Source organism: Pseudophryne corroboree, chromosome 4 (genome assembly GCF_028390025.1).
Source record: "Pseudophryne corroboree isolate aPseCor3 chromosome 4, aPseCor3.hap2, whole genome shotgun sequence".
Classification (NCBI taxonomy): domain Eukaryota; kingdom Metazoa; phylum Chordata; class Amphibia; order Anura; family Myobatrachidae; genus Pseudophryne; species Pseudophryne corroboree.
This window is the reverse complement of record NC_086447.1, coordinates 197,422,688-197,445,561: the sequence shown is the minus strand read 5'-3', so window position 1 is coordinate 197,445,561 and position 22,874 is coordinate 197,422,688. Positions and strand designations below refer to the sequence as shown.

The 22,874-nt window shown below is 38.3% G+C and overlaps 26 non-coding genes across 26 annotated transcripts; all 26 read left to right on the top strand.

Annotated features, from left to right (window-relative positions):
* Positions 1-1,225: 1,225 nt before the first annotated feature.
* Positions 1,226-1,298, top strand: TRNAF-GAA (transfer RNA phenylalanine (anticodon GAA)). The gene has a single exon. It is a non-coding gene; the product is annotated as a tRNA-Phe (tRNA).
* Positions 1,299-1,660: 362 nt separating this feature from the next.
* TRNAF-AAA (transfer RNA phenylalanine (anticodon AAA)) lies at positions 1,661-1,733 on the top strand. The gene has a single exon. It is a non-coding gene; the product is annotated as a tRNA-Phe (tRNA).
* Positions 1,734-3,938: 2,205 nt separating this feature from the next.
* Positions 3,939-4,011, top strand: TRNAF-GAA (transfer RNA phenylalanine (anticodon GAA)). The gene has a single exon. It is a non-coding gene; the product is annotated as a tRNA-Phe (tRNA).
* Positions 4,012-4,823: 812 nt separating this feature from the next.
* Positions 4,824-4,896, top strand: TRNAF-GAA (transfer RNA phenylalanine (anticodon GAA)). Its single transcript has one exon. It is a non-coding gene; the product is annotated as a tRNA-Phe (tRNA).
* An 815-nt stretch (positions 4,897-5,711) lies between these two features.
* Positions 5,712-5,784, top strand: TRNAF-GAA (transfer RNA phenylalanine (anticodon GAA)). Its single transcript has one exon. It is a non-coding gene; the product is annotated as a tRNA-Phe (tRNA).
* An 811-nt stretch (positions 5,785-6,595) lies between these two features.
* Positions 6,596-6,668, top strand: TRNAF-GAA (transfer RNA phenylalanine (anticodon GAA)). The gene has a single exon. It is a non-coding gene; the product is annotated as a tRNA-Phe (tRNA).
* An 812-nt stretch (positions 6,669-7,480) lies between these two features.
* TRNAF-GAA (transfer RNA phenylalanine (anticodon GAA)) lies at positions 7,481-7,553 on the top strand. The gene has a single exon. It is a non-coding gene; the product is annotated as a tRNA-Phe (tRNA).
* Positions 7,554-8,365: 812 nt separating this feature from the next.
* TRNAF-GAA (transfer RNA phenylalanine (anticodon GAA)) lies at positions 8,366-8,438 on the top strand. The gene has a single exon. It is a non-coding gene; the product is annotated as a tRNA-Phe (tRNA).
* Positions 8,439-9,251: 813 nt separating this feature from the next.
* TRNAF-GAA (transfer RNA phenylalanine (anticodon GAA)) lies at positions 9,252-9,324 on the top strand. The gene has a single exon. It is a non-coding gene; the product is annotated as a tRNA-Phe (tRNA).
* An 810-nt stretch (positions 9,325-10,134) lies between these two features.
* Positions 10,135-10,207, top strand: TRNAF-GAA (transfer RNA phenylalanine (anticodon GAA)). The gene has a single exon. It is a non-coding gene; the product is annotated as a tRNA-Phe (tRNA).
* Positions 10,208-10,804: 597 nt separating this feature from the next.
* Positions 10,805-10,877, top strand: TRNAF-GAA (transfer RNA phenylalanine (anticodon GAA)). Its single transcript has one exon. It is a non-coding gene; the product is annotated as a tRNA-Phe (tRNA).
* Positions 10,878-11,899: 1,022 nt separating this feature from the next.
* On the top strand, positions 11,900-11,972 carry TRNAF-GAA (transfer RNA phenylalanine (anticodon GAA)). Its single transcript has one exon. It is a non-coding gene; the product is annotated as a tRNA-Phe (tRNA).
* A 596-nt stretch (positions 11,973-12,568) lies between these two features.
* On the top strand, positions 12,569-12,641 carry TRNAF-GAA (transfer RNA phenylalanine (anticodon GAA)). Its single transcript has one exon. It is a non-coding gene; the product is annotated as a tRNA-Phe (tRNA).
* Positions 12,642-12,784: 143 nt separating this feature from the next.
* Positions 12,785-12,857, top strand: TRNAF-GAA (transfer RNA phenylalanine (anticodon GAA)). The gene has a single exon. It is a non-coding gene; the product is annotated as a tRNA-Phe (tRNA).
* A 345-nt stretch (positions 12,858-13,202) lies between these two features.
* On the top strand, positions 13,203-13,275 carry TRNAF-AAA (transfer RNA phenylalanine (anticodon AAA)). Its single transcript has one exon. It is a non-coding gene; the product is annotated as a tRNA-Phe (tRNA).
* A 596-nt stretch (positions 13,276-13,871) lies between these two features.
* Positions 13,872-13,944, top strand: TRNAF-GAA (transfer RNA phenylalanine (anticodon GAA)). Its single transcript has one exon. It is a non-coding gene; the product is annotated as a tRNA-Phe (tRNA).
* Positions 13,945-14,086: 142 nt separating this feature from the next.
* On the top strand, positions 14,087-14,159 carry TRNAF-GAA (transfer RNA phenylalanine (anticodon GAA)). Its single transcript has one exon. It is a non-coding gene; the product is annotated as a tRNA-Phe (tRNA).
* Positions 14,160-14,970: 811 nt separating this feature from the next.
* TRNAF-GAA (transfer RNA phenylalanine (anticodon GAA)) lies at positions 14,971-15,043 on the top strand. The gene has a single exon. It is a non-coding gene; the product is annotated as a tRNA-Phe (tRNA).
* An 815-nt stretch (positions 15,044-15,858) lies between these two features.
* TRNAF-AAA (transfer RNA phenylalanine (anticodon AAA)) lies at positions 15,859-15,931 on the top strand. The gene has a single exon. It is a non-coding gene; the product is annotated as a tRNA-Phe (tRNA).
* Positions 15,932-16,742: 811 nt separating this feature from the next.
* On the top strand, positions 16,743-16,815 carry TRNAF-GAA (transfer RNA phenylalanine (anticodon GAA)). Its single transcript has one exon. It is a non-coding gene; the product is annotated as a tRNA-Phe (tRNA).
* Positions 16,816-17,412: 597 nt separating this feature from the next.
* TRNAF-GAA (transfer RNA phenylalanine (anticodon GAA)) lies at positions 17,413-17,485 on the top strand. The gene has a single exon. It is a non-coding gene; the product is annotated as a tRNA-Phe (tRNA).
* Positions 17,486-17,627: 142 nt separating this feature from the next.
* TRNAF-GAA (transfer RNA phenylalanine (anticodon GAA)) lies at positions 17,628-17,700 on the top strand. Its single transcript has one exon. It is a non-coding gene; the product is annotated as a tRNA-Phe (tRNA).
* Positions 17,701-18,514: 814 nt separating this feature from the next.
* On the top strand, positions 18,515-18,587 carry TRNAF-AAA (transfer RNA phenylalanine (anticodon AAA)). Its single transcript has one exon. It is a non-coding gene; the product is annotated as a tRNA-Phe (tRNA).
* Positions 18,588-20,272: 1,685 nt separating this feature from the next.
* On the top strand, positions 20,273-20,345 carry TRNAF-GAA (transfer RNA phenylalanine (anticodon GAA)). Its single transcript has one exon. It is a non-coding gene; the product is annotated as a tRNA-Phe (tRNA).
* An 813-nt stretch (positions 20,346-21,158) lies between these two features.
* On the top strand, positions 21,159-21,231 carry TRNAF-GAA (transfer RNA phenylalanine (anticodon GAA)). The gene has a single exon. It is a non-coding gene; the product is annotated as a tRNA-Phe (tRNA).
* Positions 21,232-22,043: 812 nt separating this feature from the next.
* Positions 22,044-22,116, top strand: TRNAF-GAA (transfer RNA phenylalanine (anticodon GAA)). Its single transcript has one exon. It is a non-coding gene; the product is annotated as a tRNA-Phe (tRNA).
* Positions 22,117-22,874: the final 758 nt, after the last annotated feature.

Here is a 22,874-nt window from a genome sequence, read left to right as displayed (position 1 = left end):
CAAAATAGCTCAGTTGGGAGAGCGTTAAGGTGTGTACACACGGTAAGATATTTTCTTCCGATTCTGACTATATAGTCAGAATCGGAAGAAAAGATAGTGCAGATCGCAAGGTGACAGTCACCTTGCGATCCCGATCCGATGCCGATGCGCGGCCCCGCGCGGTCGGCATCGGCAGAAAAAATAGGCTGTGCAGGCAAGTCAATCCTGGCTATCTCTATAGAAGAGATAGTCAGGATTGACATCGCACATAGCCAGCATCGCAAGCACACTCATTATGTGCTTGCGATACTGGCTAAGTGCCGACCCGGCCCCCTGTCGCACGGTGAGAATCGGATAAGTCCGAATCTCACCGTGTGTATGCACCCTAAGACTGAAGATCTAAAGGTCCCTGGTTTGATCCCGGGTTTCGGCATATTTAGCTGCTGTTTTTTTTGTTACAGAATAGCAATTTAGCAGCAGAAAATGCCGTGTTCAGGTTCTGGTCTTCAAGAACATTTCATGTTATTACAGTTTGCATTATTATTAGCCCCAATAAAAGAATTTCTTATTAGTAGAGCTTGGCGAAATAGCTCAGTTGTGACAACATTAGACTGAAGATCTAAGGGTGTCTTGTTCAATCCTGGGGTTTAGCATGGTTGGGTGTTTGCTTTTGCTACTGAATAGCAATTTAGCAGCAAAAACTGTTGTGTTCAGGTTTTGATCTTGAAAAGCATTTTATGTTATTTCAGTTTGCAAAATCTTTAGCTCCTAAAAAAAGACATTCTTATCAGTATAGCTTGCCAAAATAGCTCAGTTGTGAGAGCAATAGACTGAAGACCTTAAAATCCCTAGTACGATCGTGGGTTTCCACATGTTTGGGTGTTTGCAGTTTGTTACTGAGTAGCAATTCAGCAAAAAGAAATTTAGCAGCAGAAACTTTCATTTTCAGGTTTCGCCCTCTAGGAAAATTGATGTTCTTTCAGTTTGCCTTATCTTAAACACCAAAAAAGACTTTCTAAACGTCAGACTTACACGCAATAGCTCTTTTGTGAGAGCATTAAACTGAAGATCTAAAGGTCCTGGGTTCGATCCCAGGATTCGGCATATTTAGTTGCGGTATTTTTGTTACAGAATAGCAATTTACCAGCAGAATCTTTCATTATCAGGTGTTGTTCATCAAGAACACTTAATGCTCTTTTTTTCCTAGCCTAAAACCCCAAATACGGCTTGACATCTTTCACAATTAGCTGAAATAGCTCAGTTGGGAGAGCGTTAGACTGAAGATCTAAAGGTCCCTGGTTCGATCCCGGGTTTCGGCATATTTAGTTGCTGTTTTTTTTGTTACAGAATAGCAATTTAGCAGCAGAAACTGCCGTGTTCAGGTTCCTGTCTTCAAGATCATTTCATGTTAAAACAGTTTGCATTATTATTAGCCCCAATGAAAGAATTTCTTATTAGTAGAGCTTGGCGAAATAGCTCAGTTGTGAGAACATTAGACTGAAGATCTATAAGTCCCAGGTTCGATCCCGGGTTTCGGCATGTTTAGTAGCTGTATTTTTGTTACAGAATAGCAATTTACCAGCAGAATCTTTCATTATAAGGTGTTGCTCTTCAAGAACACTTGATGCTCTTTTTTTCCCAACCTAAAACCCCAAATACGACTTCACATCTGTCACAATTAGCTGAAATAGCTCAGTTGGGAGAGCATTAAACTAAAGATCTAAAGGTCCCTGGTTCGATCCCGGGTTTCGGCATATTTAGTTGCTGTTTTTTTGTTACAGAATAGCAATTTAGCAGCAGAAACTGCCGTGTTCAGGTTCTGGTCTTCAAGAACATTTCATGTTATTACAGTTTGCATTATTATTAGCCCCAATAAAAGAATTTCTTATTAGTAGAGCTTGGCAAAATAGCTCAGTAGTGAGAACATTAGACTGAAGATCTAAGGGTGTCTTGTTCAATCCTGGGGTTTAGCATGGTTGGGTGTTTGCTTTTGCTACTGAATAGCAATTTAGCAGCAAAAACTGTTGTTTTCAGTTTTTGATCTTGAAAAACATTTTATGTTATTTCAGTTTGCAAAATCTTTAGCTCCAAAAAAAGACATTCTTATCAGTATAGCTTGCCAAAATAGCTCAGTTGTGAGAGCAATAGACTGAAGACCTTAAAATCCCTAGTACGATCGTGGGTTTCCACATGTTTGGGTGTTTGCATTTTCTTACTGAGTAGCAATTCAGCAAAAAGAAATTTAGCAGCAGAAACGTTTATTTTCAGGTTTCGCCCTCTAGGACACTAGATGTTCTTTCAGTTTGCCTTATCTTAAACACCAAAAAAGACTTTCCAGATGTCAGACGTAGCTACAATAGCTCATTTGGGAGAGCATTAGACTGAAGATCTATAAGTCCCTGGTTCGATCCCGGGTTTCGGCATGTAAAGTAGCTGTATTTTTGTTACAGAATAGCAATTTACCAGCAGAATCTTTCATTATAAGGTGTTGCTCTACAACATGGGTCTTCAACCTGCGACCCTCCAGCTGCTGTGGAACTACACATCCCAGCATGCCCTGCCTCAGTTTTAGCATACCTTAATAGCAAAACTGTAGCAGGGCATGCTGGGATGTGTAGTTTCACAGCAGCTGGAGGGCCACAGGATGAAGACCCATGCTCTACAAGAACACTTGATGCTCTTTTTTTCCCAACCTAAAACCCCAAATACGACTTCACATCTGTCACAATTAGCCAAAATAGCTCAGTTGGGAGAGCGTTAAGGTGTGTACACACGGTAAGATATTTTCTTCCGATTCTGACTATATAGTCAGAATCGGAAGAAAAGATAGTGCAGATCGCAAGGTGACAGTCACCTTGCGATCCCGATCCGATGCCGATGCGCGGCCCCGCGCGGTCGGCATCGGCAGAAAAAATAGGCTGTGCAGGCAAGTCAATCCTGGCTATCTCTATAGAAGAGATAGTCAGGATTGACATCGCACATAGCCAGCATCGCAAGCACACTCATTATGTGCTTGCGATACTGGCTAAGTGCCGACCCGGCCCCCTGTCGCACGGTGAGAATCGGATAAGTCCGAATCTCACCGTGTGTATGCACCCTAAGACTGAAGATCTAAAGGTCCCTGGTTTGATCCCGGGTTTCGGCATATTTAGCTGCTGTTTTTTTTGTTACAGAATAGCAATTTAGCAGCAGAAAATGCCGTGTTCAGGTTCTGGTCTTCAAGAACATTTCATGTTATTACAGTTTGCATTATTATTAGCCCCAATAAAAGAATTTCTTATTAGTAGAGCTTGGCGAAATAGCTCAGTTGTGACAACATTAGACTGAAGATCTAAGGGTGTCTTGTTCAATCCTGGGGTTTAGCATGGTTGGGTGTTTGCTTTTGCTACTGAATAGCAATTTAGCAGCAAAAACTGTTGTGTTCAGGTTTTGATCTTGAAAAGCATTTTATGTTATTTCAGTTTGCAAAATCTTTAGCTCCTAAAAAAAGACATTCTTATCAGTATAGCTTGCCAAAATAGCTCAGTTGTGAGAGCAATAGACTGAAGACCTTAAAATCCCTAGTACGATCGTGGGTTTCCACATGTTTGGGTGTTTGCAGTTTGTTACTGAGTAGCAATTCAGCAAAAAGAAATTTAGCAGCAGAAACTTTCATTTTCAGGTTTCGCCCTCTAGGAAAATTGATGTTCTTTCAGTTTGCCTTATCTTAAACACCAAAAAAGACTTTCTAAACGTCAGACTTACACGCAATAGCTCTTTTGTGAGAGCATTAAACTGAAGATCTAAAGGTCCTGGGTTCGATCCCAGGATTCGGCATATTTAGTTGCGGTATTTTTGTTACAGAATAGCAATTTACCAGCAGAATCTTTCATTATCAGGTGTTGTTCATCAAGAACACTTAATGCTCTTTTTTTTCCTAGCCTAAAACCCCAAATACGGCTTGACATCTTTCACAATTAGCTGAAATAGCTCAGTTGGGAGAGCGTTAGACTGAAGATCTAAAGGTCCCTGGTTCGATCCCGGGTTTCGGCATATTTAGTTGCTGTTTTTTTTGTTACAGAATAGCAATTTAGCAGCAGAAACTGCCGTGTTCAGGTTCCTGTCTTCAAGATCATTTCATGTTAAAACAGTTTGCATTATTATTAGCCCCAATGAAAGAATTTCTTATTAGTAGAGCTTGGCGAAATAGCTCAGTTGTGAGAACATTAGACTGAAGATCTAAGGGTGTCTTGTTCAATCCTGGGGTTTAGCATGGTTGGGTGTTTGCTTTTGCTACTGAATAGCAATTTAGCAGCAAAAACTGTTGTTTTCAGTTTTTGATCTTGAAAAACATTTTATGTTATTTCAGTTTGCAAAATCTTTAGCTCCAAAAAAAGACTTTCTTATCAGTATAGCTTGCCAAAATAGCTCAGTTGTGAGAGCAATAGACTGAAGACCTTAAAATCCCTAGTACGATCGTGGGTTTCCACATGTTTGGGTGTTTGCATTTTGTTACTGAGTAGCAATTCAGCAAAAAGAAATTTAGCAGCAGAAACGTTTATTTTCAGGTTTCGCCCTCTAGGACACTTGATGTTCTTTCAGTTTGCCTTATCTTAAACACCAAAAAAGACTTTCCAAATGTCAGACGTAGCTGCAATAGCTCATTTGGGAGGGCATTAGACTGAAGATCTACAAGTCCCTGGTTCGATCCCGGGTTTCGGCATGTTTAGTAGCTGTATTTTTGTTACAGAATAGCAATTTACCAGCAGAATCTTTCATTATAAGGTGTTGCTCTACAAGAACACTTGATGCTCTTTTTTTCCCAACCTAAAACCCCAAATACGACTTCACATCTGTCACAATTAGCCAAAATAGCTCAGTTGGGAGAGCGTTAGACTGAAGATCTAAAGGTCCCTGGTTCGATCCCGGGTTTCGGCATATTTAGCTGCTGTTTTTTTTTTTTACAGAATAGCAATTTAGCAGCAGAAACTGCCGTGTTCAGGTTCTGGTCTTCAAGAACATTTCATGTTATTACAGTTTGCATTATTATTAGCCCCAATAAAAGAATTTCTTATTAGTAGAGCTTGGCGAAATAGGTCAGTTGTGACAACATTAGACTGAAGATCTAAGGGTGTCTTGTTCAATCCTGGGGTTTAGCATGGTTGGGTGTTTGCTTTTGCTACTGAATAGCAATTTAGCAGCAAAAACTGTTGTGTTCAGGTTTTGATCTTGAAAAGCATTTTATGTTATTTCAGTTTGCAAAATCTTTAGCTCCTAAAAAAAGACATTCTTATCAGTATAGCTTGCCAAAATAGCTCAGTTGTGAGAGCAATAGACTGAAGACCTTAAAATCCCTAGTACGATCGTGGGTTTCCACATGTTTGGGTGTTTGCAGTTTGTTACTGAGTAGCAAGTCAGCAAAAAGAAATTTAGCAGCAGAAACTTTCATTTTCAGGTTTCGCCCTCTAGGACACTTGATGTTCTTTCAGTTTGCCTTATCTTAAACACCAAAAAAGACTTTCTAAACGTCAGACTTACACGCAATAGCTCTTTTGTGAGAGCATTAAACTGAAGATCTAAAGCTCCTGGGTTCGATACCAGGATTCGGCATGTTTAGTTGCTGTATTTTTGTTACAGAATAGCAATTTACCAGCAGAATCTTTCATTATCAGGTGCTGTTCATCAAGAACACTTAATGCTCTTTTTTTTCCCAGCCTAAAACCCCAAATACGGCTTGACATCTTTCACAATTAGCCGAAATAGCTCAGTTGGGAGAGTGTTAGACTGAAGATCTAAAGGTCCCTGGTTCGATCCCGGGTTTCCGCATATTTAGTTGCTGTTTTTTTGTTACAGAATAGCAATTTAGCAGCAGAAACTGCCGTGTTCAGGTTCCTGTCTTCAAGTTCATTTCATGTTATTACAGTTTGCATTATTATTAGCCCCAATAAAAGAATTTCTTATTAGTAGAGCTTGACGAAATAGCTCAGTTGTGAGAACATTAGACTGAAGATCTAAGGGTGTCTTGTTCAATCCTGGGGTTTAGCATGGTTGGGTGTTTGCTTTTGCTACTGAATAGCAATTTAGCAGCAAAAACTGTTGTTTTCAGTTTTTGATCTTGAAAAACATTTTATGTTATTTCAGTTTGCAAAATCTTTAGCTCCAAAAAAAGACATTCTTATCAGTATAGCTTGCCAAAATAGCTCAGTTGTGAGAGCAATAGACTGAAGACCTTAAAATCCCTAGTACGATCGTGGGTTTCCACGTGTTTGGGTGTTTGCATTTTGTTACTGAGTAGCAATTCAGCAAAAAGAAATTTAGCAGCAGAAACGTTTATTTTCAGGTTTCGCCCTCTAGGACACTTGATGTTCTTTCAGTTTACCTTATCTTAAACACCAAAAAAGACTTTCCAAATGTCAGACGTAGCTGCAATAGCTCATTTGGGAGAGCATTAGACTGAAGATCTATAAGTCCCTGGTTCAATCCCGGGTTTCGGCATGTTTAGTAGCTGTATTTTTGTTACAGAATAGCAATTTACCAGCAGAATCTTTCATTATAAGGTGTTGCTCTTCAAGAACACTTGATGCGCTTTTTTTCCCAACCTAAAACCCCAAATACGACTTCACATCTGTCACAATTAGCCGAAATAGCTCAGTTGGGAGAGCGTTAGACTGAAGATCTAAAGGTCCATGGTTCGATCCTGGGTTTCAGCATATTTAGTTGCTGTTTTTTTGTTACAGAATAGCAATTTAGCAGCAGAAACTGCCGTGTTCAGGTTCTGGTCTTCAAGATCATTTCATGTTATTACAGTTTGCATTATTATTAGCCCCAATAAAAGAATTTCTTATTAGTAGAGCTTGGCGAAATAGCTTAGTTGTGAGAACATTAGACTGAAGATCTAAGGGTGTCTTGTTCAATCCTGGGGTTTAGCATGGTTGGGTGTTTGCTTTTGCTACTGAATAGCAATTTAGCAGCAAAAACTGTTGTTTTCAGTTTTTGATCTTGAAAAACATTTTATGTTATTTCAGTTTGCAAAATCTTTAGCTCCAAAAAAAGACATTCTTATCAGTATAGCTTGCCAAAATAGCTCAGTTGTGAGAGCAATAGACTGAAGACCTTAAAATCCCTAGTACGATCGTTTGTTTCCACATGTTTGGGTGTTTGCATTTTGTTACTGAGTAGCAATTCAGCAAAAAGAAATTTAGCAGCAGAAACGTTTATTTTCAGGTTTCGCCCTCTAGGACACTTGATGTTCTTTCAGTTTGCCTTATCTTAAACACCAAAAAAGACTTTCCAAATGTCAGACGTAGCTGCAATAGCTCATTTGGGAGAGCATTAGACTGAAGATCTATAAGTCCCTGGTTCGATCCCGGGTTTCGGGCATGTTTAGTAGCTGTATTTTTGTTACAGAATAGCAATTTACCAGCAGAATCTTTCATTATAAGGTGTTGCTCTTCAAGAACACTTGATGCTCTTTTTTTCCCAACCTAAAACCCCAAATACGACTTCACATCGGTCACAATTAGCCGAAATAGCTCAGTTGGGAAAGCGTTAGACTGAAAATCTAAAGGTCCCTGGTTCGATCCTGGGTTTCGGCATATTTAGTTGCTGTTTTTTTTGTTACAGAATAGCAATTTAACAGCAGAAACTGCCGTGTTCAGGTTCTGGTCTTCAAGAACATTTCATGTTATTACAGTTTGCATTATTATTAGCCCCAATAAAAGAATTTCTTATTAGTAGAGCTTGGCGAAATAGCTCAGTTGTGACAACATTAGACTGAAGATCTAAGGGTGTCTTGTTCAATCCTGGGGTTTAGCATGGTTGGGTGTTTGCTTTTGCTACTGAATAGCAATTTAGCAGCAAAAACTGTTGTTTTCAGTTTTTGATCTTGAAAAACATTTTATGTTATTTCAGTTTGCAAAATCTTTAGCTCCAAAAAAAGACATTCTTATCAGTATAGCTTGCCAAAATAGCTCAGTTGTGAGAGCAATAGACTGAAGACCTTAAAATCCCTAGTACGATCGTGGGTTTCCACATGTTTGGGTGTTTGCATTTTGTTACTGAGTAGCAATTCAGCAAAAAGAAATTTAGCAGCAGAAACGTTTATTTTCAGGTTTCGCCCTCTAGGACACTTGATGTTCTTTCAGTTTGCCTTATCTTAAGCACCAAAAAAGACTTTCCAAATGTCAGACGTAGCTGCAATAGCACATTTGGGAGAGCATTAGACTGAAGATCTATAAGTCCCTGGTTCGATCCCGGGTTTCGGCATGTTTAGTAGCTGTATTTTTGTTACAGAATAGCAATTTACCAGCAGAATCTTTCATTATAAGGTGTTGCTCTTCAAGAACACTTGATGCTCTTTTTTTCCCAACCTAAAACCCCAAATACGACTTCACATCTGTCACAATTAGCCGAAATAGCTCAGTTGGGAGAGCGTTGTACTGAAGATCTGAAGGTCCCTGGTTCGATCCCGGGTTTCGGCATATTTAGTTGCTGTTTTTTTTGTTACAGAATAGCAATTTAGCAGCAGAAACTGCCGTGTTCAGGTTCTGGTCTTCAAGATCATTTCATGTTATTACAGTTTGCATTATTATTAGCCCCAAAAAAAGAATTTCTTATTAGTAGAGCTTGGCGAAATAGCTCAGTTGTGACAACATTAGACTGAAGATCTAAGGGTGTCTTGTTCAATCCTGGGGTTTAGCATGGTTGGGTGTTTGCTTTTGCTACTGAATAGCAATTTAGCAGGAAAAACTGTTGTTTTCAGTTTTTGATCTTGAAAAACATTTTATGTTATTTCAGTTTGCAAAATCTTTAGCTCCAAAAAAAGACATTCTTATCAGTATAGCTTGCCAAAATAGCTCAGTTGTGAGAGCAATAGACTGAAGACCTTAAAATCCCTAGTACGATCGTGGGTTTCCACATGTTTGGGTGTTTGCATTTTGATACTGAGTAGCAATTCAGCAAAAAGAAATTTAGCAGCAGAAACATTTATTTTCAGGTTTCGCCCTCTAGGACACTTGATGTTCTTTCAGTTTGCCTTATCTTAAACACCAAAAAAGACTTTCTAAACGTCAGACTTACACGCAATAGCTCTTTTGTGAGAGCATTAAACTGAAGATCTAAAGCTCCTGGGTTCGATCCCTGGTTTCGGCATGTTTAGTAGCTGTATTTTTGTTACAGAATAGCAATTTACCAGCAGAATCTATCATTATCAGGTGTTGTTCATCAAGAACACTTAATGCTCTTTTTTTTCCCAGCCTAAAACCCCAAATACGGCTTGACATCTTTCACAATTAGCCGAAATAGCTCAGTTGGGAGAGCGTTAGACTGAAGATTTAAAGGTCCCTGGTTCGATCCCGGGTTTCGGCATATTTAGTTGCTGTTTTTTTGTTACAGAATAGCAATTTAGCAGCAGAAACTGCCGTGTTCAGGTTCTGGTCTTCAAGATCATTTCATGTTATTACAGTTTGCATTATTATTAGCCCCAATAAAAGAATTTCTTATTAGTAGAGCTTGGCGAAATTGCTCAGTTGTGACAACATTAGACTGAAGATCTAAGGGTGTCTTGTTCAATCCTGGGGTTTAGCATGGTTGGGTGTTTGCTTTTGCTACTGAATAGCAATTTAGCAGCAAAAACTGTTTTTTCAGTTTTTGATCTTGAAAAACATTTTATGTTATTTCAGTTTGCAAAATCTTTAGCTCCAAAAAAAGACATTCTTATCAGTATAGCTTGCCAAAATAGCTCAGTTGTGAGAGCAATAGACTGAAGACCTTAAAATCCCTAGTACGATCGTGGGTTTCCACATGTTTGGGTGTTTGCATTTTGTTACTGAGTAGCAATTCAGCAAAAAGAAATTTAGCAGCAGAAACGTTTATTTTTAGGTTTCGCCCTCTAGGACACTTGATGTTCTTTCAGTTTGCCTTATCTTAAACACCAAAAAAGACTTTCCAAATGTCAGACGTAGCTGCAATAGCTCATTTGGGAGAGCATTTGACTGAAGATCTATAAGTCCCTGGTTCGATCCTGGGTTTCGGCATGTTTAGTAGCTGTATTTTTGTTACAGAATAGCAATTTACCAGCAGAATCTTTCATTATAAGGTGTTGCTCTTCAAGAACACTTGATGCTCTTTTTTTCCCAACCTAAAACCCCAAATACGACTTCACATCTGTCACAATTAGCCGAAATAGCTCAGTTGGGAGAGCGTTAGACTGAAGATCTAAAGGTCCCTGGTTCGATCCTGGGTTTCGGCATATTTAGTTGCTGTTTTTTTTGTTACAGAATAGCAATTTAACAGCAGAAACTGCCGTGTTCAGGTTCTGGTCTTCAAGAACATTTCATGTTATTACAGTTTGCATTATTATTAGCCCCAATAAAATAATTTCTTATTAGTAGAGCTTGGCGAAATAGCTCAGTTGTGACAACATTAGACTGAAGATCTAAGGGTGTCTTGTTCAATCCTGGGGTTTAGCATGGTTGGGTGTTAGCTTTTGCTACTGAATAGCAATTTAGCAGCAAAAACTGTTGTTTTCAGTTTTTGATCTTGAAAAACATTTTATGTTATTTCAGTTTGCAAAATCTTTAGCTCCAAAAAAAGACATTCTTATCAGTATAGCTTGCCAAAATAGCTCAGTTGTGAGAGCAATAGACTGAAGACCTTAAAATCCCTAGTACGATTGTGGGTTTCCACATGTTTGGGTGTTTGCATTTTGTTACTGAGTAGCAATTCAGCAAAAAGAAATTTAGCAGCAGAAACGTTTATTTTCAGGTTTCGCCCTCTAGGACACTTGATGTTCTTTCAGTTTGCCTTATCTTAAACACCAAAAAAGACTTTCCAAATGTCAGACGTAGCTGCAATAGCTCATTTGGGAGAGCATTAGACTGAAGATCTATAAGTCCCTGGTTCGATCCCGGGTTTCGGCATGTTTAGTAGCTGTATTTTTGTTACAGAATAGCAATTTACCAGCAGAATCTTTTATTATCAGGTGTTGCTCTTCAAGAACACTTGATGCTCTTTTTTTCCCAACCTAAAACCCCAAATACGACTTCACATCTGTCACAATTAGCCGAAATAGCTCAGTTGGGAGAGCGTTAGACTGAAGATCTAAAGGTCCCTGGTTCGGTTTCTTCATATTTAGTTGCTGTTTTTTTTGTTACAGAATAGCAATTTAGCAGCAGAAACTGCAGTGTTCAGGTTCTGGTCTTCAAGAACATTTCATGTTATTACAGTTTGCATTATTATTAGCCCCAATAAAATAATTTCTTATTAGTAGAGCTTGGCGAAATAGCTCAGTTGTGACAACATTAGACTGAAGATCTAAGGGTGTCTTGTTCAATCCTGGGGTTTAGCATGGTTGGGTGTTTGCTTTTGCTACTGAATAGCAATTTAGCAGCAAAAACTGTTGTGTTCAGGTTTTGATCTTGAAAAGCATTTTATGTTATTTCAGTTTGCAAAATCTTTAGCTCCTAAAAAAAGACATTCTTATCAGTATAGCTTGCCAAAATAGCTCAGTTGTGAGAGCAATAGACTGAAGACCTTAAAATCCCTAGTACGATCGTAGGTTTCCACATGTTTTGGTGTTTGCAGTTTGTTACTGAGTAGCAAGTCAGCAAAAAGAAATTTAGCAGCAGAAACTTTCATTTTCAGGTTTCGCCCTCTAGGACACTTGATGTTCTTTCAGTTTGCCTTATCTTAAACACCAAAAAAGACTTTCTAAACGTCAGACTTACACGCAATAGCTCTTTTGTGAGAGCATTAAACTGAAGATCTAAAGCTCCTGGGTTCGATCCCAGGATTCGGCATGTTTAGTTGCTGTATTTTTGTTACAGAATAGCAATTTACCAGCAGAATCTTTCATTATCAGGTGTTGTTCATCAAGAACACTTAATGCTCTTTTTTTCCCCAGCCTAAAACCCCAAATACAGCTTGACATCTTTCACAATTAGCCGAAATAGCTCAGTTGGGAGAGCGTTAGACTGAAGATCTAAAGGTTCCTGGTTCGATCCCGGGTTTCGGCATATTTAGTTGCTGTTTTTTTGTTACAGAATAGCAATTTAGCAGCAGAAACTGCCGTGTTCAGGTTCTGGTCTTCAAGATCATTTCATGTTATTACAGTTTGCATTATTATTAGCCCCAATAAAAGAATTTCTTATTAGTAGAGCTTGGCGAAATAGCTCAGTTGTGACAACATTAGACTGAAGATCTAAGGGTGTCTTGTTCAATCCTGGGGTTTAGCATGGTTGGGTGTTTGCTTTTGCTACTGAATAGCAATTTAGCAGCAAAAACTGTTGTTTTCAGTTTTTGATCTTGAAAAACATTTTATGTTATTTCAGTTTGCAAAATCTTTAGCTCCAAAAAAAGACATTCTTATCAGTATAGCTTGCCAAAATAGCTCAGTTGTGAGAGCAATAGACTGAAGACCTTAAAATCCCTAGTACGATCGTGGGTTTCCACATGTTTGGGTGTTTGCATTTTGTTACTGAGTAGCAATTCGGCAAAAAGAAATTTAGCAGCAGAAACGTTTATTTTCAGGTTTCGCCCTCTAGGACACTTGATGTTCTTTCAGTTTGCCTTATCTTAAACACCAAAAAAGACTTTCCAGATGTCAGACGTAGCTGCAATAGCTCATTTGGGAGAGCATTAGACTGAAGATCTATAAGTCCCTGGTTCGATCCCGGGTTTCGGCATGTTTAGTAGCTGTATTTTTGTTACAGAATAGCAATTTACCAGCAGAATCTTTTATTATCAGGTGTTGCTCTTCAAGAACACTTGATGCTCTTTTTTTTCCCAACCTAAAACCCCAAATACGACTTCACTTCTGTCACAATTAGCCGAAATAGCTCAGTTGGGAGAGCGTTAGACTGAAGATCTAAAGGTCCCTGGTTCGATCCCGGGTTTCGGCATATTTAGTTGCTGTTTTTTTTGTTACAGAATAGCAATTTAGCAGCAGAAACTGCCGTGTTCAGGTTCTGGTCTTCTTTCAGTTTGCCTTATCTTAAACACCAAAAAAGACTTTCTAAACGTCAGACTTACAAACAATAGCTCTTTTGTGAGAGCATTAAACTGAAGATCTAAAGCTCCTGGGTTCGATCCCAGGATTCGGCATGTTTAGTTGCTGTATTTTTGTTACAGAATAGCAATTTACCAGCAGAATCTTTCATTATCAGGTGTTGTTCATCAAGAACACTTAATGCTCTTTTTTTCCCCAGCCTAAAACCCCAAATACGGCTTCTCATTTTTCACAATTAGCCGAAATAGCTCAGTTGGTAGAGCGTTAGACTAAAGATCTACAGGTCCCTGGTTCGATCCTGGGTTTCTGCATATTTAGTTGCTGTTTTTTTGTTACAGAATAGCAATTTAGCAGCAGAAACTGCCGTGTTCAGGTTCTGGTCTTCAAGTTCATTTCATGTTATTACAGTTTGCATTATTATTAGCCCCAATAAAAGAATTTCTTATTAGTAGAGCTTGGCGAAATAGCTCAGTTGTGAGAACATTAGACTGAAGATCTAAGGGTGTCTTGTTCAATCCTGGGGTTTAGCATGGTTGGGTGTTTGCTTTTGCTACTGAATAGCAATTTAGCAGCAAAAACTGTTGTTTTCAGTTTTTGATCTTGAAAAACATTTTATGTTATTTCAGTTTGCAAAATCTTTAGCTCCAAAAAAAGACATTCTTATCAGTATAGCTTGCCAAAATAGCTCAGTTGTGAGAGCAATAGACTGAAGACCTTAAAATCCCTAGTACGATCGTGGGTTTCCACATGTTTGGGTGTTTGCATTTTGTTACTGAGTAGCAATTCGGCAAAAAGAAATTTAGCAGCAGAAACGTTTATTTTCAGGTTTCGCCCTCTAGGACACTTGATGTTCTTTCAGTTTGCCTTATCTTAAACACCAAAAAAGACTTTCCAGATGTCAGACGTAGCTGCAATAGCTCATTTGGGAGAGCATTAGACTGAAGATCTATAAGTCCCTGGTTCGATCCCGGGTTTCGGCATGTTTAGTAGCTGTATTTTTGTTACAGAATAGCAATTTACCAGCAGAATCTTTCATTATAAGGTGTTGCTCTTCAAGAACACTTGATGGTCTTTTTTTCCCAACCTAAAACCCCAAATACGACTTCACATCTGTCACAATTAGCCGAAATAGCTCAGTTGGGAGAGCGTTAGACTGAAGATCTAAAGGTCCCTGGTTCGATCCCGGGTTTCGGCATATTTAGTTGCTGTTTTTTTTGTTACAGAATAGCAATTTAACAGCAGAAACTGCCGTGTTCAGGTTCTGGTCTTCAAGAACATTTCATGTTATTACAGTTTGCATTATTATTAGCCCCAATAAAATAATTTCTTATTAGTAGAGCTTGGCGAAATAGCTCAGTTGTGACAACATTAGACTGAAGATCTAAGGGTGTCTTGTTCAATCCTGGGGTTTAGCATGGTTGGGTGTTTGCTTTTGCTACTGAATAGCAATTTAGCAGCAAAAACTGTTGTTTTCAGTTTTTGATCTTGAAAAACATTTTATGTTATTTCAGTTTGCAAAATCTTTAGCTCCAAAAAAAGACATTCTTATCAGTATAGCTTGCAAAATAGCTCAGTTGTGAGAGCAATAGACTGAAGACCTTAAAATCCCTAGTACGATCGTGGGTTTCCACATGTTTGGGTGTTTGCATTTTGTTACTGAGTAGCAATTCAGCAAAAAGAAATTTAGCAGCAGAAACGTTTATTTTCAGGTTTCGCCCTCTAGGACACTTGATGTTCTTTCAGTTTGCCTTATCTTAAACACCAAAAAAGACTTTCCAAATGTCAGACGTAGCTGCAATAGCTCATTTGGGAGAGCATTAGACTGAAGATCTATAAGTCCCCGGTTCTATCCCGGGTTTTGGCATGTTTAGTAGCTGTATTTTTGTTACAGAATAGCAATTTACCAGCAGAATCTTTCATTATAAGGTGTTGCTCTTCAAGAACACTTGATGCTCTTTTTTTCCCAACCTAAAACCCCAAATACGACTTCACATCTGTCACAATTCGCCGAAATAGCTCAGTTGGGAGAGCGTTAGACTGAAGATCTAAAGGTCCCTGGTTCGATCCTGGGTTTCGGCATATTTAGTTGCTGTTTTTTTTTGTTACAGAATAGCAATTTAGCAGCAGAAACTGCCGTGTTCAGGTTCTGGTCTTCAAGAACATTTCATGTTTTTACAGTTTGCATTATTATTAGCCCCAATAAAATAATTTCTTATTAGTAGAGCTTGGCGAAATAGCTCAGTTGTGACAACATTAGACTGAAGATCTAAGGGTGTCTTGTTCAATCCTGGGGTTTAGCATGGTTGGGTGTTTGCTTTGGCTACTGAATAGCAATTTAGCAGCAAAAACTGTTGTGTTCAGGTTTTGATCTTGAAAAGCATTTTATGTTATTTCAGTTTGCAAAATCTTTAGCTCCTAAAAAAAGACATTCTTATCAGTATAGCTTGCCAAAATAGCTCAGTTGTGAGAGCAATAGACTGAAGACCTTAAAATCCCTAGTATGATCGTGGGTTTCCACATGTTTGGGTGTTTGCAGTTTGTTACTGAGTAGCAAGTCAGCAAAAAGAAATTTAGCAGCAGAAACTTTCATTTTCAGGTTTCGCCCTCTAGGACACTTGATGTTCTTTCAGTTTGCCTTATCTTAAACACCAAAAAAGACTTTCTAAACGTCAGACTTACAAACAATAGCTCTTTTGTGAGAGCATTAAACTGAAGATCTAAAGCTCCTGGGTTCGATCCCAGGATTCGGCATGTTTAGTTGCTGTATTTTTGTTACAGAATAGCAATTTACCAGCAGAATCTTTCATTATCAGGTGTTGTTCATCAAGAACACTTAATGCTCTTTTTTCCCCCAGCCTAAAACCCCAAATACGGCTTCACATTTTTCTCAATTAGCCGAAATAGCTCAGTTGGTAGAGCGTTAGACTAAAGATCTAAAGGTCCCTGGTTTGATCCCGGGTTTCGGCATATTTAGTTGCTGTTTTTTTGTTACAGAATAGCAATTTAGCAGCAGAAACTGCCGTGTTCAGGTTCTGGTCTTCAAGTTCATTTCATGTTATTACAGTTTGCATTATTATTAGCCCCAATAAAAGAATTTCTTATTAGTAGAGCTTGGCGAAATAGCTCAGTTGTGAGAACATTAGACTGAAGATCTAAGGGTGTCTTGTTCAATCCTGGGGTTTAGCATGGTTGGGTGTTTGCTTTTGCTACTGAATAGCAATTTAGCAGCAAAAACTGTTGTTTTCAGTTTTTGATCTTGAAAAACATTTTATGTTATTTCAGTTTGCAAAATCTTTAGCTCCAAAAAAAGACATTCTTATCAGTATAGCTTGCCAAAATAGCTCAGTTGTGAGAGCAATAGACTGAAGACCTTAAAATCCCTAGTACGATCGTGGGTTTCCACATGTTTGGGTGTTTGCATTTTGTTACTGAGTAGCAATTCAGCAAAAAGAAATTTAGCAGCAGAAACGTTTATTTTCAGGTTTCGCCCTCTAGGACACTTGATGTTCTTTCAGTTTGCCTTATCTTAAACACCAAAAAAGACTTTCCAAATGTCAGACGTAGCTGCAATAGCTCATTTGGGAGAGCATTAGACTGAAGATCTATAAGTCCCTGGTTCGATCCTGGGTTTCGGCATGTTTAGTAGCTGTATTTTTGTTACAGAATAGCAATTTACCAGCAGAATCTTTCATTATAAGGTGTTGCTCTTCAAGAACACTTGATGCTCTTTTTTTCCCAACCTAAAACCCAAAATACGACTTCACATTTGTCACAATTAGCCGAAATAGCTCAGTTGGGAGAGCGTTAGACTGAAGATCTAAAGGTCCCTGGTTCGATCCTGGGTTTCGGCATATTTAGTTGCTGTTTTTTTTGTTACAGAATAGCAATTTAACAGCAGAAACTGCCGTGTTCAGGTTCTGGTCTTCAAGAACATTTCATGTTATTACAGTTTGCATTATTATCAGCCCCAATAAAAGAATTTCTTATTAGTAGAGCTTGGTGAAATAGCTCAGTTGTGACAACATTAGACTGAAGATCTAAGGGTGTCTTGTTCAATCCTGGGGTTTAGCATGGTTGGGTGTTTGCTTTTGCTACTGAATTGCAATTTAGCAGCAAAAACTGTTGTTTTCAGTTTTTGATCTTGAAAAACATTTTATGTTATTTCAGTTTGCAAAATCTTTAGCTCCAAAAAAAGACATTCTTATCAGTATAGCTTGCCAAAATAGCTCAGTTGTGAGAGCAATAGACTGAAGACCTTAAAATCCCTAGTACGATCGTGGGTTTCCACATGTTTGGGTGTTTGCATTTTGTTACTGAGTAGCAATTCAGCAAAAAGAAATTTAGCAGCAGAAACGTTTATTTTCAGGTTTCGCCCTCTAGGACACTTGATGTTCTTTCAGTTTGCCTTATCTTAAACACCAAAAAAGACTTTCCAAATGTCAGACGTAGCTGCAATAGCTCATTTGGGAGAGCATTAGACTGAAGATCTATAAGTCCCTGGTTCGATCCCGGGTTTCGGCATGTTTAGTAGCTGTATTTTTGTTACAGAATAGCAATTTACCAGCAGAATCTTTCATTATAAGGTGTTGCTCTTCAAGAACACTTGATGCTCTTTTTTTCCCAACCTAAAACCCCAAATACGACTTCACATCTGTCACAATTAGCCGAAATAGCTCAGTTGGGAGAGCGTTAGACTGAAGATCTAAAGGTCCCTGGTTCGATCCCGGGTTTCGGCATAATTAGTTGCTGTTTTTTTTGTTACAGAATAGCAATTTAGCAGCAGAAACTGCCGTGTTCAGGTTCTGGTCTTCAAGAACATTTCATGTTATTACAGTTTGCATTATTATTAGCCCCAATAAAATAATTTCTTATTAGTAGAGCTTGGCGAAATAGCTCAGTTGAGACAACATTAGACTGAAGATCTAAGGGTGTCTTGTTCAATCCTGGGGTTTAGCATGGTTGGGTGTTTGCTTTTGCTACTGAATAGCAATTTAGCAGCAAAAACTGTTGTGTTCAGGTTTTGATCTTGAAAAGCATTTTATGTTATTTCAGTTTGCAAAATCTTTAGCTCCTAAAAAAAGACATTCTTATCAGTATAGCTTGCCAAAATAGCTCAGTTGTGAGAGCAATAGACTGAAGACCTTAAAATCCCTAGTACGATCGTGGGTTTCCACATGTTTGGGTGTTTGCAGTTTGTTACTGAGTAGCAAGTCAGCAAAAAGAAATTTAGCAGCAGAAACTTTCATTTTCAGGTTTCGCCCTCTAGGACACTTGATGTTCTTTCAGTTTGCCTTATCTTAAACACCAAAAAAGACTTTCTAAACGTCAGACTTACAAACAATAGCTCTTTTGTGAGAGCATTAAACTGAAGATCTAAAGCTCCTGGGTTCGATCCCAGGATTCGGCATGTTTAGTTGCTGTATTTTTGTTACAGAATAGCAATTTACCAGCAGAATCTTTCATTATCAGGTGTTGTTCATCAAGAACACTTAATGCTCTTTTTTTCCCCAGCCTAAAACCCCAAATACGGCTTTACATTTTTCACAATTAGCCGAAATAGCTCAGTTGGTAGAGCGTTAGACTAAAGATCTAAAGGTCCCTGGTTCGATCCCGGGTTTCTGCATATTTAGTTGCTGTTTTTTTGTTACAGAATAGCAATTTAGCAGCAGAAACTGCCGTGTTCAGGTTCTGGTCTTCAAGTTCATTTCATGTTATTACAGTTTGCATTATTATTAGCCCCAATAAAAGAATTTCTTATTAGTAGAGCTTGGCGAAATAGCTCAGTTGTGAGAACATTAGACTGAAGATCTAAGGGTGTCTTGTTCAATCCTTGGGTTTAGCATGGTTGGGTGTTTGCTTTTGCTACTGAATAGCAATTTAGCAGCAAAAACTGTTGTTTTCAGTTTTTGATCTTGAAAAACATTTTATGTTATTTCAGTGTGCAAAATCTTTAGCTCCAAAAAAAGACATTCTTATCAGTATAGCTTGCCAAAATAGCTCAGTTGTGAGAGCAATAGACTGAAGACCTTAAAATCCCTAGTACGATCGTGGGTTTCCACATGTTTGGGTGTTTGCATTTTGTTACTGAGTAGCAATTCAGCAAAAAGAAATTTAGCAGCAGAAACGTTTATTTTCAGGTTTCGCCCTCTAGGACACTTGATGTTCTTTCAGTTTGCCTTATCTTAAACACCAAAAAAGACTTTCCAAATGTCAGACGTAGCTGCAATAGCTCATTTGGGAGAGCATTAGACTGAAGATCTATAAGTCCCTGGTTCGATCCTGGGTTTCGGCATGTTTAGTAGCTGTATTTTTGTTACAGAATAGCAATTTACCAGCAGAATCTTTCATTATAAGGTGTTGCTCTTCAAGAACACTTGATGCTCTTTTTTTCCCAACCTAAAACCCCAAATACGACTTCACATCTGTCACAATTAGCCGAAATAGCTCAGTTGGGAGAGCGTTAGACTGAAGATCTAAAGGATCCTGGGTTTCGGCATATTTAGTTGCTGTTTTTTTTGTTACAGAATAGCAATTTAACAGCAGAAACTGCCGTGTTCAGGTTCTGGTCTTCAAGAACATTTCATGTTATTACAGTTTGCATTATTATTAGCCCCAATAAAATAATTTCTTATTAGTAGAGCTTGGCGAAATAGCTCAGTTGTGACAACATTAGACTGAAGATCTAAGGGTGTCTTGTTCAATCCTGGGGTTTAGCATGGTTGGGTGTTTGCTTTTGCTACTGAATAGCAATTTAGCAGCAAAAACTGTTGTTTTCAGTTTTTGATCTTGAAAAACATTTTATGTTATTTCAGTTTGCAAAATCTTTAGCTCCTAAAAAAGACATTCTTATCAGTATAGCTTGCCAAAATAGCTCAGTTGTGAGAGCAATAGACTGAAGACCTTAAAATCCCTTGTACGATCGTGGGTTTCCACATGTTTGGGTGTTTGCATTTTGTTACTGAGTAGCAATTCAGCAAAAAGAAATTTAGCAGCAGAAACGTTTATTTTCAGGTTTCGCCCTCTAGGACACTTGATGTTCTTTCAGTTTGCCTTATCTTAAACACCAAAAAAGACTTTCCAAATGTCAGACGTAGCTGCAATAGCTCATTTGGGAGAGCATTAGACTGAAGATCTATAATTCCCTGGTTCGATCCCGGGTTTCGGCATGTTTAGTAGCTGTATTTTTGTTACAGAATAGCAATTTACCAGCAGAATCTTTTATTATCAGGTGTTGCTCTTCAAGAACACTTGATGCTCTTTTTTTCCCAACTTAAAACCCCAAATACGACTTCACATCTGTCACAATTAGCCGAAATAGCTCAGTTGGGAGAGCGTTAGACTGAAGATCTAAAGGTCCCTTGTTCGATCCCGGGTTTCGGCATATTTAGTTGCTGTTTTTTTTGTTACAGAATAGCAATTTAGCAGCAGAAACTGCCGTGTTCAGGTTCTGGTCTTCAAGAACATTTCATGTTATTACAGTTTGCATTATTATTAGCCCCAATAAAATAATTTCTTATTAGTAGAGCTTGGCGAAATAGCTCAGTTGTGACAACATTAGACTGAAGATCTAAGGGTGTCTTGTTCAATCCTGGGGTTTAGCATGGTTGGGTGTTTGCTTTTGCTACTGAATAGCAATTTAGCAGCAAAAACTGTTGTGTTCAGGTTTTGATCTTGAAAAGCATTTTATGTTATTTCAGTTTGCAAAATCTTTAGCTCCTAAAAAAAGACATTCTTATCAGTATAGCTTGCCAAAATAGCTCAGTTGTGAGAGCAATAGACTGAAGACCTTAAAATCCCTAGTACGATCGTGGGTTTCCACATGTTTGGGTGTTTGCAGTTTGTTACTGAGTAGCAAGTCAGCAAAAAGAAATTTAGCAGCAGAAACGTTTATTTTCAGGTTTCGCCCTCTAGGACACTTGATGTTCTTTCAGTTTGCCTTATCTTAAACACCAAAAAAGACTTTCCAAATGTCAGACGTAGCTGCAATAGCTCATTTGGGAGAGCATTAGACTGAAGATCTATAAGTCCCTGGTTCGATCCTAGGTTTCGGCATGTTTAGTAGCTGTATTTTTGATACAGAATAGCAATTTACCAGCAGAATCTTTCATTATAAGGTGTTGCTCTTCAAGAACACTTGATGCTCTTTTTTTCCCAACCTAAAACCCCAAATACGACTTCACATCTGTCACAATTAGCCGAAATAGCTCAGTTGGGAGAGCGTTATACTGAAGATCTAAAGGTCCCTGGTTCGATCCTGGGTTTCGGCATATTTAGTTGCTGTTTTTTTTGTTACAGAATAGCAATTTAACAGCAGAAACTGCCGTGTTCAGGTTCTGGTCTTCAAGAACATTTCATGTTATTACAGTTTGCATTATTATTAGCCCCAATAAAAGAATTTCTTATCAGTAGAGCTTGGCGAAATAGCTCAGTTGTGACAACATTAGACTGAAGATCTAAGGGTGTCTTGTTCAATCCTGGGGTTTAGCATGGTTGGGTGTTTGCTTTTGCTACTGAATAGCAATTTAGCAGCAAAAACTGTTGTTTTCAGGTTTTGATCTTGAAAAACATTTTATGTTATTTCAGTTTGCAAAATCTTTAGCTCCAAAAAAAGACATTCTTATCAGTATAGCTTGCCAAAATAGCTCAGTTGTGAGAGCAATAGACTGAAGACCTTAAAATCCCTAGTACGATCGTGGGTTTCCACATGTTTGGGTGTTTGCATTTTGTTACTGAGTAGCAATTCAGCAAAAAGAAATTTAGCAGCAGAAACGTTTATTTTCAGGTTTCGCCCTCTAGGACACTTGATGTTCTTTCAGTTTGCCTTATCTTAAACACCAAAAAAGACTTTCCAAATGTCAGACGTAGCTGCAATAGCTCATTTGGGAGAGCATTAAACTGAAGATCTATAAGTCCCTGGTTCGATCCCGGGTTTCGGCATGTTTAGTAGCTGTATTTTTGTTACAGAATAGCAATTTACCAGCAGAATCTTTTATTATCAGGTGTTGCTCTTCAAGAACACTTGATGCTCTTTTTTCCCCAACCTAAAACCCCAAATACGACTTCATATCTGTCACAATTAGCCGAAATAGCTCAGTCGGGAGAGCGTTAGACTGAAGATCTAAAGGTCCCTGGTTCGATCCCGGGTTTCGGCATATTTAGTTGCTGGTTTTTTTGTTACAGAATAGCAATTTAGCAGCAGAAACTGCCGTGTTCAGGTTCTGGTCTTCAAGAACATTTCATGTTATTACAGTTTGCATTATTATTAGCCCCCAATAAAATAATTTCTTATTAGTAGAGCTTGGCAAAATAGCTCAGTTGTGACAACATTAGACTGAAGATCTAAGGGTGTCTTGTTCAATCCTGGGGTTTAGCATGGTTGGGTGTTTGCTTTTGCTACTGAATAGCAATTTAGCAGCAAAAACTGTTGTGTTCAGGTTTTGATCTTGTTAAGCATTTTATGTTATTTCAGTTTGCAAAATCTTTAGCTCCTAAAAAAAGACATTCTTATCAGTATAGCTTGCCAAAATAGCTCAGTTGTGAGAGCAATAGACTGAAGACCTTAAAATCCCTAGTACGATCGTGGGTTTCCACATGTTTGGGTGTTTGCAGTTTGTTACTGAGTAGCAAGTCAGCAAAAAGAAATTTAGCAGCAGAAACTTTCATTTTCAGGTTTCGCCCTCTAGGACACTTGATGTTCTTTCAGTTTGCCTTATCTTAAACACCAAAAAAGACTTTCTAAACGTCAGACTTACACGCAATAGCTCTTTTGTGAGAGCATTAAACTGAAGATCTAAAGCTCCTGGGTTCGATCCCAGGATTCGGCATGTTTAGTTGCTGTATTTTTGTTACAGAATAGCAATTTACCAGCAGAATCTTTCATTATCAGGTGTTGTTCATCAAGAACACTTAA